This window comes from Neopsephotus bourkii, unplaced genomic scaffold (assembly GCF_033783945.1).
Source record: "Neopsephotus bourkii isolate Nb327-2 ecotype Australia unplaced genomic scaffold, CSIRO-AGI_Nbou_v1 NB_1526, whole genome shotgun sequence".
Lineage (NCBI taxonomy): Eukaryota > Metazoa > Chordata > Aves > Psittaciformes > Psittacidae > Neopsephotus > Neopsephotus bourkii.
In genome coordinates, this window is record NW_026902002.1 from 6717836 (window position 1) to 6731101 (window position 13266).

The 13266-nt window shown below is 40.8% G+C and overlaps 1 long non-coding RNA gene across 1 annotated transcript; it reads left to right on the forward strand.

The window, feature by feature from the left end:
- The first annotated feature begins 315 nt into the window (after nt 1-315).
- Nucleotides 316-2773, forward strand: LOC133221253 (uncharacterized). The gene is made up of 3 exons (XR_009727948.1): nt 316-376; nt 1871-2012; nt 2690-2773. It is a non-coding gene; the product is annotated as an uncharacterized LOC133221253 (long non-coding RNA).
- Nucleotides 2774-13266: the final 10493 nt, after the last annotated feature.

A 13266-nucleotide genomic window follows, 5' to 3' on the forward strand; every position in this document is an offset into this window, starting at 1 on the left:
ACTGTAGGCCTTGATTACAGATCATGCTGCTAAGTGAAGCTGTCTAAATGTATTGCACCCTGTAGTGAACACACTTGTACTATGGTCACCTATGTTGTACTTACTGTGTTGAAAAACAAAGCAATGTTGTGCCTTCCTAAGGAACTAATTCAGTGCCTGTTATGCTGTGGTCTGTTTCAAAAGTTGCAGTTAAAAGCTCTGCTTTTAACCGTATCCTATGAGTGTTCAGTTTTTGCTGCTCTGTGTTTCTTTCTATCCTGACTGTAGAGAAAATAAGAGGTGAGAGGGAAGCTGTTGAGAAGTGTGGCCAAAGAAGGGAAAATGCAACTTACCAGCCAGACCACTCAATTGTCACCAGGCTGAAAGGTGGCAAAATGTAAGCGTGGGATGCTGTCACCGTGCAGGCTGAAAAAAAAACAAAAACAACAACAACAACAAAAAAAAAAAAAAACACAAAAAAAACCAAACAAACAAAACAACGAAGAACAGGAAATTCAATTTTGTGTGTAGGAAGAAAACAATCCTGATGGTTAAAGTGTTTGATGGTTTCTGAAAACGTTGAGGACCAGACGTTGCAGCAGGATATATAAACATGAACTTCTAAATAACGTCTGTCAAATGCTGATGTCCTGGTTTGAACCTTTAACACTAGCTGAGGAGGCAGCACAAGATGCTTGCTGTGTACCCCCCACCCCAGCATACATGCACCACCACCACCAGCCCCCCAAGCCTCCACAGCCTGAGTATGGTTGTTCTTTCTACTTCAGTTTAGATTTCTTCTTTGAACTTTAGTTCTCATTATTTTTGGACTTGTCACTTTGTTTGGAAAGATTTATTTCCACTGTTCCTTCTCTGTTCTTTCCTTGCCTCTTCTCATCTGGATGCTTTTTTGGCAAACCCCACTGCTATTTTTTATGACTTTGTGTACTGTTTCAAAACAGTAAAATGTTTTTGAAGCAAGATGATCCTGTGTTGCTATGTTCATGTGGTAGCTCTTCCACCTCTGCTCATTTTTAAAGGCTTTCTGCTGTACTTGCTTTCAGTGTTCATTAAGAAAACAAGTCACTGAATTGTAGCACTCAAAACCCCCCAAAAATCCACTCTTCTGTGTAAGCATCTTGATGCTATTAAGTTTTTTACTTCCCTCTGTGACAGCAAGCCAGGTGTCTCTGTGATCACATGTTCCTTTTCACAGATAGGAGTAAAAAGGAGCAATCTTGATATTTCTGTCAAGCGGTGTTTAAATTGGCTGAGGTTGGTGGAAAGGGGACAGCTGGCTGGTGTGATCACTGAATTGCCACTTCCTTTGGGCAGCAGGACTAAGACTAAAACATTTGTCCCTGTGTATTTCAGATCGGGTTGTACCACTCTAGCAAAGTATGAACTGATTTCTCTTGGAAGTTGGAGGCTAAAATTTAAGTCTAAATTTAGTAGCTCAAAAATCATGCCAGTTTATAAATATCCATGTAAATAGATTTGATTGGCTGAAATGGTTGTTTCTTTAATGCTCTTGGGTGAGGCTCCTCTTCTGTCTACAGGCCCCTACAAGAAGCTTTTGAAAACTCTTCAGTACATGCTCAGAAAAATATTCAATACACTAAATGATAGCAATAGAGTTTTGATATTGAGATTTTTTTGGAGAAGCTGTCTCTGCATACTTAACCAGTATAGCTTGAATGTTAATTTTATATTGAATTGGTCACAAAGTGCATACAGTTCTATTTTGTGCTTATATTAGCAATAAAAACAACTATTAAGGTCAGGCTTCTAGAGCTAACACCTGTGCTTCTCAACTCAGATTTTTCCTAAATTGGGGTTTCTTTTTAAAAAGTCTCAGTTTTCTGCCAGTTGGATATTTTTTTGTTTTCAGAACTCCTCTTGGAGGTGCTGAGGTAGCAACACAATGCTGGTCCATGGTAATGGTTTAAACAGGCTCCCAGATAAGAAAGATGGCTCATGGCTATTACTTAGAAATCAGGAAAATAGATGTAGCATGTATTCGTCAGTGCCAAGTAAGCAACCATTCTATTTTATACTAGGCAATATCTTGTCTGCCAGGAGTGCAAACTCACCTCTAATACAAGAGATCTGTCCCTGATAGAACTCTTACTGACTTTGAGACTCAGTTTTCCCATCATAAGTATCTTAACCTGTATTACAATGGCCTCCCTCAACTGTGTTTTCATATTTTTCTTTCTGCTCTAGACACCTTGACTGTCAACTTCACATTTATAAAGTTAAAAAGGAACTTTCTATGAGTGCTGGAGTAGAACACAGGGATCCATGTGAGTATGAGCAGGTTTGAAACAGCATTGTCCAGAAGGAGAGTAACTCCCGGATCTGGACCTGTAATGGACATCAGTGAAGGACAGCTGAATGTCAAATTTAGGACCAAGAAATGTTGGTTCACTGCATGCAGTTCTCCAGAGAACGTCATACAGTCCTGTCCGGGAAGATCTAGTATTTCTTCCAGCAGTAATAATTACTTGCATCTTTTCTTAGAAAACTTCATAAGGACTTCATTCCTCAGGAGTTTTTTCATTCCTCCACATTCTTCACCTGACACTCTCTTGTGAGCCAGTTTTTCCCTATACCCTTCTCAGAGCCAGTGCTGGGTGAAATACCTCTTTTCCCCTCCTAATGAGTGACTTCAGTCTACTACAAAATAAAAGCATAATTCCACTTTTAGGCTATCTCCTGTACCTGTTTCATCTTTCTTGAAGAGGACTAGCCAGAACTGTATACTTGGGTGTGACAAGTATGCAGTTTAAGAGGTGACTGTGAGCAACTCAGAAGAAAATGCTGGATTTTACCTCCTTTTGTTGGAAAAGGATATCCCAATATCAGAGCAACTCTGTCAACAGTTGTACTGCTGGAGCAATTTGTACCAGACCCGTGTACATCTGCAAAAATAATTTGTGCAGCAGCCACTGGAGGGGTAATAAGGACTATTTTTTTTTAATCCACTTATTGGTGGAATGTATGGATATTGTTAATCATTTTCCTGTATTAAAAATGAGCATGTCTAACTTCAGCTTCTGGAAGACACAAATGCAACAGTCATTTCCCCCTCCTTTTTGGAGCTTGGAGTAGGTTTTCAAGGGCAAAACAAGGTAGTCCAAATTCTAGTGAGACCTGTGGAATGTAGCTCACAGAGGGTCTTCAGGCAAGCAGGAATTTCCTCTGAAAAGTGAAACCTAACTCTCCTCTGAAGGAATAAATTAAAATAAGCTGAAGGTGAAAGTGTTGGAGTTTGGAATGGGCTGTGTTAATAGTCTGCAGGGACAGAAGCTGTGAAAGGAAAGAGGAACTGCTGTCACTGCTGTTAAGGCATTCTCCTGTTATTTCACCTTGTGCCATAGAATTTGCTGCCGAACCAAAGGGTATGGCTCCATTCCTTGTACCAAATTGGACTACTGATGTTTCTGGAAAAACATCTGCCAAGCTCAGACTGCAAATGGTGTGGTTGCCTGCACCGTAAGAGAATAACTAATGTGAGACTAGGCAGAGGCACCATCTGCTGTGACACATGCTTTGCACATGCTACTGATGGCTGTCACTCGGGCGCAAAGGATCCTGCTGTGCCACAGAGGGAAAGGAGCACATCTGGCTTTACCCATGAACTGTCTTCACTGCATGAGCTAAAGAGTTGAGGCTGAATTCCCAGTTCAAGAACTTCACAGATCAGGTTTGTGGTTTCTTCCAAGGTTTCTGTTGCAGAGGAGGACTAAGTCTGGTCCTGAATGAAGTCTTAGGCTTTTATGTAGTTGTTATGGTAGCTTATCTCTGAACACCATAGATTACCCTAATCAGTTTGGCATTCTCCTGTCTGTGAGAAAAGAGAAACTTGGGATGGCACTGACATCTGCAGCCTTATGTCTTCTAAGAGATACCCACTTTTTGTGTGTTTGCAGCATGGAAAGTTGGCACGTTAAGGCTCTTAACATAATAAGCCCCATGACATCCAAATAGCAAGATAGCAAGTGATTAATAGAGATGCTTTTTAAAAGGCTGTCATATTTCAAAGATGCTTTGGAGAGACAGAATAGAGTTTCCTGTGAAAAATCTTTTCTTGAGCATCATCTGCAAGTTATTTCTTGTTGTACTGTGTTTTGAGGTCTGTAGGTGACGTGTGAGCTTGCCCACACGACCTTCAGCTGCATATTTGCCATCCATGCCTGCCCTCTCCTCCATCATTCAGGGCAGTATCTGCCGCTTTCTCATTCAGCTTCTGATCCTGCTTAGGCACCCTGACTTTAGCTTATTTCTAATCAGCTGCAGAGAGAAGGGAATGCTGTCCATTAGCTTGTGTTTGGCAGAGCTTGTTTCAATTCTGTTTGATTTTGCTTAGCTCTCATAAAGTTGATCCCGAAGGGCCCTGTCCATTGCATCAGCTTGCCGCTTGCTTTCAGCTTCCATGCTTTTGCTTGCTTGCAGGCAGGCAGTCACCCAAGAGCAGAGTCAAGCAAACTAGGCTACCAGGAGGCCAGCCAGAGGCTGTTCTTGCAAAAAGAAATTTCACCCATCTTACCCAGAAAAGGGTGGGGAAAGAGAAAAATCCTCTATTAAACTGCTGGCAAAGGGACACTCCAAATACTCCCCTCTCCCTTTTGGAAACAAATAGAATTCAATTTTTGTGGGGATGGAGGGACCTGTTTTGGACACAAAGATTTTGCAGCTTGTAGTTTCAATCTAAAATTCAGCTGCCAGTGTTTAAGGGCTATATAATGGCCAAAATGGTTGCAGGGGGGAGAACCCACAACATTTTAACAGTAAAGCTGCAAAATTGAAACATTCATAAGTTGAGCAAAGCCAGATGTAAAGGTGTCCTGGTCAAGCTTAGCTCAACCTTTTTTTTTCGACTTTTTTTTTTTTCCCTGTTATGCATTATCACAACCTTCACTTAATGAAATAGGACACATTGTCCTATTTGTATTTCTCTGTGTGGAGCCTGCTCCTCTCCGAGTCTGGATACCTATTAACAGGAGAAGAAATGGGAGCACAGAAGATGCTGTCTACCTGCAGTACAGTGCCACAATGTTCTTCAACAGCCACTGCCGGAAAACCCTGCTCTGCTTTTGGCCCACAAAGCAGTAATGTGCTGCATGCATAAGAGCAATAAGGAGATCAGAGCATGCTCGTTGCATGTTGAGCTGCTGGAGAATTTAGCTGCCAAACAGTGGCACACTTCCTATTGAGTTTTTTGTTGAAGTTTGCAACTTGACCATATTTATGTAGATTTCTGTTTTTCACATTGGTGGTACAAGTACCTGCCTGAAAGCAGGGCAATCCTTCTGTCAAATTTTATATTCCTATTCTAAGCAAAGGTATTACTGTTTTTCAATAGAGCTGCTCATTTTGTTTGTTTGGGGTTTTTTTACTTGGACAAAAAAAGAAAAAAAAAGCCATTTCTCCCTTTTTTGTGGGAATGAAACTGTTCTAGCTGAAATTTCAAAGAAAATCATTCTGAAGCAGATGCTGTATCATGAAAAACTTCAGGTTGAGCCGTATCAGTGTGACAGCTTTAAAAGCAGTGATAAAATAGAGGCCTTTGTGCAAGAAGAAGTGTTAAATACTAGGGGCATTACCTACACTTACAAAACAAGAATTCATAAGGCTTGTTAGGGAGCCACATGCAAATGTTCTCCCATTCTCTGTGGGACGAGCACCAATTTCACCCCAAATCCTACCATTGATTTGTATGGTGAGTCAAGATCTCAAGAACCCTCAATTTATTCAGGGGTACTGACCACATTTAGACAGAGGCAACCCTTCTGTTGCCTGCAAATGCAGGAAAGATGAAGGCTTATAATTATCCCTCAGTTTCTAGGAGGAACCGAAGGCTAGTGTTAGGATGAGAATGGCCAAGTGCTCTCTTCTGACCTCATCTGTAGCTCAGCAAGTCCGATGAAAGCAATGTGCCTGAGGAACCCTGAACTGCAGCCTCAAGCTTTATGCAGTCCTGTCATCTTTGCTTGGAAAACTGCTTTGGCTTTGCTTCCTCAGCAACTTGAAAAGCTTCATAGACTGTAACTCCAATGGCTCAAGTGAGCAAACCCAAGATGCTCATCCATTCCAAAACACAATCCTCATTTGGAGACAGAAAATGCAATTAAGACCTTTCCTTTAATATACATATACATAAAAAAATATTAATTAAGGAAATGGGAATATGAGGCAAGCTGAAGATGTTTTTGCCTTTTATTGCCTCTGCTTGAATCAAGCCATTTAGACTAACATTATTCTTTCCAATATATTTATGAGTATGCTACTGCCATGACTCATTTATGACACAGGAATTATGTGAAGGTCACATGTCTTACAGCCCGTTACCCACTGGGTGTCTGCTGTCCGAACCAAAGAAAAGGCTAACAGCCATTATTTTCTTTGTCTTTATTCTCATGGAAACAGAAAGTGGATTTGAGGTGAAACATCTGGTTTGTTTGGGGTAAAAGTTATTTATCTCTTCTTTCCCTTCGGCTTTTTAATGTTTTACTCTTTTTTTCTAAACTCCCGTTTTTGGAATAAGGGCCTTATTTGAAGGCCATTGGATTTTTTCATCAGCTCCAGCAAGACCTCGGATCAGGACCTGGATACAGCTATGGATTTATTTCTACACTCGTTTCTACCTGTCCTCTTGTGATCCACAGTGGAAATGCCTTGTGCATTTGCTGAAGTATTTGTTGCATCCCTGCCTACTGCATTTGAAGGTGTGTTTTCTCTGTAGATTTTAACATGTTTCATTCATGCCAACCACATCCAAAGTATTATACAAACAATTCAGGGAGCAGGGAAGGGAGGTAAAATCTTTTCCCCAGTAAACAAAGATCATGGTGGATTGTGGGAAAAGGACTGTGACACTAATCCTAATGCATTGCAACATTGCCAGGGACATGTCAGTTGCATGCAGAAATACAAGTAAGCCTGAATTTTATTAAAATCTCCACCAGAACATTGAGAGCTTGAACTATGTGAGAAATTCTCTTCCAAACCTGCATGTGATCTACCACTTGAACAAGTTCCCAAAGGATGTGTTCATGGTCCAAATGACTAGGATACCAGCATTACAGACTGAGCTTCTTCCTTCCTAAACAGCAGGCTTTGGACAGAAGTTTTAGGGTTTAATACCAGCCCCACTGGCTGACAGTCTCTCGTGTACAATGTGCCTACAAACCTAATAATGAGGAATTTTATTTTTTTTTTTCTGTGAACAATGGCATCCTCTATGTATTAGCAAAAACAGATCTTGCATGTCTGGTATTCAGAAAGGCTTTCTACAGCCATTATTTCTACTGGGAGACACTACCTACCGACACACTAACCTCCAGCCAAACTTGGCTGAAATTGACCTTGGCATTCCATATGCAGTAGAGCAGCTGGACACTCTCTTAGGCATGTATCGCTCTGACTATACAAACATCCTTTCTTTGGGTTAACACCAGGCTTGAAATGCAGGTATCTCACTGGATACATTAGTTTGAAATCCAGTGTTTTTGAGTGTATTTTGCATCTTGCTCAGGTTTTCCATCTGCCCTATGCCCACACAACCAATACCTCACTTATTGTGGCTGCTTCAAGAAAAGCTCTGCAGCTGAGCAGTTCACCTCTGCCCTCCCTCCCTTCTTAATTTATGAACCTGCAGAGCAGCCGATGTTATTGAAAAAGTCTTGCTACTTGACTTTCATTATGCTAATTCTTTCACTCTCTGAGAATTGAGCTTAGGAAATAACACTGCATTTACACACGACTCTTATTCTGCTTTCACTTCATCCATGCAAATTTTCATTTCTGTGCTCTTCCCCATTAGTCAGGTTCTCATTGTCTCCTCTTCCTGAACACCAAAGCAAAGTATCCATATGGTTTCTCCCGAACTTCAGAACTGACATGGGAGCAACTTGCTGAGGTCTAGTAGAACTGACTGTCAAACAATGTTCCAGCATTTAGCCTTGTTCCTGCATCCCACCCTGTCCTGGTGAACCAGTAGATACGTGGCCTATAGCATAAAATCACCTGGAGTCTCTCTTCATTCATCTGCACATGGTCACTCCTTTCTTTTTCTACTTTATATAGCCAAGGAACCATTTCTTATTTGTGCTAGCTTTATTCGGGGTCCAGCTTGCATGGCTTCTCTGGAGGTTTGACTAATCAAAATGGTCCCTTGTAGCCTTTAAAGAAAGTTGTTGATTGTATAACAACTCCTAGTTTCACAGATGCATTCCTGAAAGCAGCACTGGGACAAATAGCCAGTAGGACTATGTGCATTTTTTGCTACTGTTCTCCTCTATTGCCAGGTTACCAGTGTACAAAGAAGGAAAATAAGGATGAACTTCTTCAAAGTGAGTTTATTCAGTGAGAGTAAATATTTGCAAAATATTCTGTCCTCTCTTCCTTGCCTGTCAGCATAACTGAAGCCTGCAGGAAATTTCTAAAGCACGTGGAAATCTAGCTGTCAGGTCTATGTGGAAAAATCAGTTACATTTTCATGTAAGCCTTTGGTTTATTCACAAATTTCTTTGTGCGGACTGCAGTTTCCCTGCCGTTCTTGGTTTTGACCCAGGTAGACCAGATGGCAACAATTGAACCCTAGGCTGTGAAAGCTTAAAACTTACTGTTGATGGAGTTATCACCAGAAAGCAATGGCTAGAGCTGCCTTGCCAGCCACAGTGATAAGAAAGCCCTTTTCCTGGGCGATGCCATTTGTTTGCTAGAGCAAGGCACTGTGCCCCTATGGTTCGTGAGATGGGGCATCCTCAGGAGTGCTTGTGAGCATCTGGTTTTAGGAAACTAGCAATTTCCATCTTGTTCCTCTCAATCAAGACACTTGTTTTTAAATAACTTTCCTCTTTCTTGGCTTTAAATATGCCTGCTTTTGTTTCATATAGTCAAAGGATCTTATAGGAGAAAGTGGGTGGTCATCCAGCTAGAAATACTACCATGCTTCCACACCAGATTTCTCAGTTTCCCAAGATCCTCTGGAGCATATTGCCCAAAAGTGACCTCCAAAAGGTTTATGTGTTGATGAGAATTAAATGTTCAGACAAAATACATGAGCAACAGATGAGACTGTACTGCATGAAGCTGTTCTCCAGGGACATTCTTCCACTTGTCCCATGAACAAAATCTGAAACATCTGGAACAGGATTTTTGTCACATGACTTTAAATATGCTGACATTCCACTTCAGTGACACATTCTGATACCCTTTCAAAATGAAGCACCTACCAGATGAGGATTTAATTTAGATTTAAGATTGCATTTATTGTCTGTTAATAAAGTACTACATAATAACTCAAACCACATTTATTGAGGCTGTTGTGATTATGTAACTGGCTATTATGTTTCTAATAATTAGCTGGCACCACGCAATTACATATGAATTAAAGAAGTTTTCTAGTTTACTGAGAAGCCAAGAGTTGTCCTTAGTGTGGATTTGGTGTTGGTAATCAGAGCAACTTCATGCATGCTCTGAAAATGAGGTTTATCCTAGGTGACACCTGCCCGTATTTTGCCTTATGTTCTCATTCTTAACTTAAAGATCATCTTGATAATGGTAGACAGGAAAGTTAAGAGAGCAGGGGTTCAGAAGCAAGAAGGTGAAGAGACTGACCTAAGAAAACAGTCTGAGATGGACCAGCGTGTGAACATGGGTCTCCTGAAGTTGTTCTCCCATTTCACATAGCCTGGTACAGGAGGTAGAAATCCTGCCCCTGCTTCTGCTCCACATCCCATGGGAATTTCTTAACCACCAGGTTAGTGTTCCCCTGTGGTGTGGAGTGTTTTTACAAAAGGAATCAAAAACTGTGAAAGGTCTTTTTTTCCATCATAATGTTGAAAGGGAACATTTATGAAATCTCAATTTCATGGGGTGGGAAAATTGTTTCCCTCTCTACTCTAGAGCAGACTGATAAAAAACTCATAATAGCAATTGAATGCTGGGGGGATTTTTGATCAGTGCAGCTGTGTATAATCCCTATTAGTTTTATAAGTCACTGGAGGCATTTGATAGGGTCAATGGGGTAAGGAACCTGGACCTGAAAGTGAAACAAAGTATCTGTCAGAGGGGCCAGCTTTTAATTGGAAACTAAATTTCATTTTAGAGGAAGAGGAAAATATCACACTTCTAATGAAATCCAGGGCACTCCAAAGATCAGCCTGTGTAGGGTATTTAAATAAAAAAGTCCTGTGTAGGAATTTACATAACCTCTTGTAAATGACTTCCTGATATTATAGGTAAATGAATGTACTTGATCTCATGCCTCGCAATTGAAAAATCATACCTAAAACATGCTGATGACTTGAAGTAATGTTTTGAGAGTAGTTCTAACTTAAACCAGGAAAAGTTGATCATTTTTTTGAACTATTCAGAGAAACAAAAGGTTTTCCTTTTCTTTTCCTTTCCTTTCCTTTCCTTTCCTTTCCTTTCCTTTCCTTTCCTTTCCTTTCCTTTCCTTTCCTTTCCTTTCCTTTCCTTTCCTTTCCTTTCTCTTCACTTTCCCTTCCCTTTCCCTTCCCTTCCTTTCCCTTCTCATCCCTTCCTCTCCTCTCCTCTCCTTTCCCTAAGAGGTTTATTTTTTACAAGAAAGTGGAAAGCAAGGATCAAATTCATTGTAAGTGAAGATTTCCAACTTTCATGAGATGCTTTCAATTAAAGTTCAAATGAAGAAGGATTTTTTGTTGTTGTTGTATGGAATTTTTTTTTCCTTAAGCTTAGATTTCTGCACCTTGAAATAATCCAGGCTCATCAAAGCATAATACAAATGTTGGTACTTAAAAAGGAGCTTTCAGAAGTGGCAATGATGTTTTGGGGTTTTTTTTTGTTTGTTTGTTTGTTTTACATAGTCTGATCAAATGAGGTGAAAATTTGAGCTCAGATTTTGCTCCTTAAATAGTCCTTTGAGGAGGAAGGAGTTTTTATGTTTTGTGCATGGCAACAGCCAGAGGATCAGGGCAGAAGAAGAAAGGTGGTAGGCTCCTGCCTTTGCCTCCTCCAGCATGCAAGACCCTAGGGACAACCTGTGAGGTGAAGAGGGATGCTTCGATCCTAAGAGGACCAAAACCAGGATTCACTCCATCAAGGACAAAAGGAAGCAGAGACAAGAGGGCTTGCTTTCCTATTTCAGCATGTGTGCATAAATCCCCTAAGAAAGCTGAGTTCTTTTGGATGAAGGAGGAGGATGGTGTCCTTTCCTCTCTCCCCCTCTTTTATTCTTACCTATGGTCTTCACTGATTTGATCAATGTAGCAGAACCTTGGAGTCAGACATACCAGCAGAAAAATGACGGCATATGAAAGGATGCAAGCGCTTTTGTAGTATCCATATATGGTAATAAAATTGTTGAGGCTAAAAGCATTAATAACCAAGAAAAAGAGGAAAATTGGGTGATGAAGGGTTAAAAATGCCACTTCCTTTTTCTTGGCCTGCAACTGCAAGACTGAATAAAATAACTAGATCTGTTGAAAACAGACATTTCCATCCAGAAACCATCTCTCTAAGGAATAAGGATAATACCTGCCTCCATACCACACATCAGACCACACCTGAATATTTTAGCTGGACTGCCCCTGAGTTTGGGTGGGTTATCTCCATGTGAAGGAGCATGGCACAATCACAAAATCTCTGAACTAACATATTCGCAGTTGCTTCTTTTGCAGCTGGGTTGACTTCATCCCTACCCTGGGTGTAGAGTGAGAAGATTAAATATGGGGGAGGAGAGGGAAAGAAATGATACGTGGAGAAACCATTTTTTTTACTTCCCTCCAGCATATATCAGTGGATAATGAAATTTTTCAACTGACTAGATGCCCCATTGGATGGAAAATTTGGAACCAATCATGCAATTATATCGCAAAACCTCAGATTCATGTACATTCAGCCAAGTAGAGAAACCAAACTATTAGCAAAAATAGAGAGACAGAAGAAAAGAAAAGAAAAAAAAAAAAACAAAACAAACAAAAAAAAACCTATTTATATTGCAATACTGGTCCTAAAAAATGGAAAAGAAAACACAATGGAAACTTTTCTGCAAACAATTAAAGAAGGGGGAGAAAGGCTCAGGATGGGGTTGGTGTTTCAGGGTAAATATAGAATTTATAACATAGTAAGAGCTGTTTTTAGTGGTCCTTAATTGAAACTACATTGCTTGCCCCTTTACTGCTGCATCTCAGTGCTACAGTCTGTGAGAAAAAAGAGGGACTGGGTGACTTTCCTAGTAAGGGACTGATACATCTCGCTAGAGAAAACAATGATTGGCAATGCTTACTGCAAGCACTTTGGGGCACTTTTGTAAACAGGAGCATGGACTTGTGTTCTGCTCCACGCCACAGTGTCTGTGCTCCTGACAGATGCTGTTCATCCCCCATCTGCTCCAGAAGCCATCAGGCACAAATAGAGTTTTACTAAATGAAGCTGTTTACCTGAACTAATACTTTTTCATTTTTTCTGGTAGGAGGACTTCTTGCACTTCTTGATGACAAGATGAAGGAAAACATTTCTTTTGTGCACCCCAAATCATCTAGATAAGGACTCAGAAACATAATGTTTTCACTGGTAGGAAGATGGAGCAATTTAGAGGGTGAAATTTGACCCCACTGAAATCTCAACGGCATCTTTTTGGTCTTGGGGTTTAGAAACTGACCTCAGCATTAGCAGCCACTCTTCCTTTCTAGCTGCCCACCCCCTTCCCAGGGTGCCATCAAAACGTGGCACCTCCGGGCATGACCTTGTATGTGGAGTCTGAGGTGAAATCTAAAAGGGAGCAGTGCAGCAGTGGCTGAAGGATGTGTGTGGCAAGATGATCGGAGAGTGATCATTACAACTGAAGTAGGTGCAGGTGTCTGCAGTATGCTCTGTAGCAAGCTGAGAACAGCATCAACTTTCCAAAATGCAGGATCCTGGCTTAATCTATTGGCCAGCGATTGAGCCAGTCACAGATGAAAATCTAAGATCCAGAATCTGACCCAAGTCCAACTCTTTAGCCTTCTTTTTCCCCTTTGAATGGACTTTTAAATGAATTTTAAATCCTGTTCCACTGAGGGACAAATAGGAAGAGATATGCCAGCATGGAGTAAGCTGAGGAATTGAAATAAATATTAGCATACTGCTGGCACATATAAAGGGAAGGGGGAGAATTGCTGAGGTGATCTAAAGCCTAAATTGAATCCAAACTAGCTATTTACCTAATTGCTTTGCCTTGTCCTCATTCTGATTGTGACAACTGGTTTCTTCCCACAGAGGGATTCCATCCCACCCTTCCTGTTGGAATTTGAA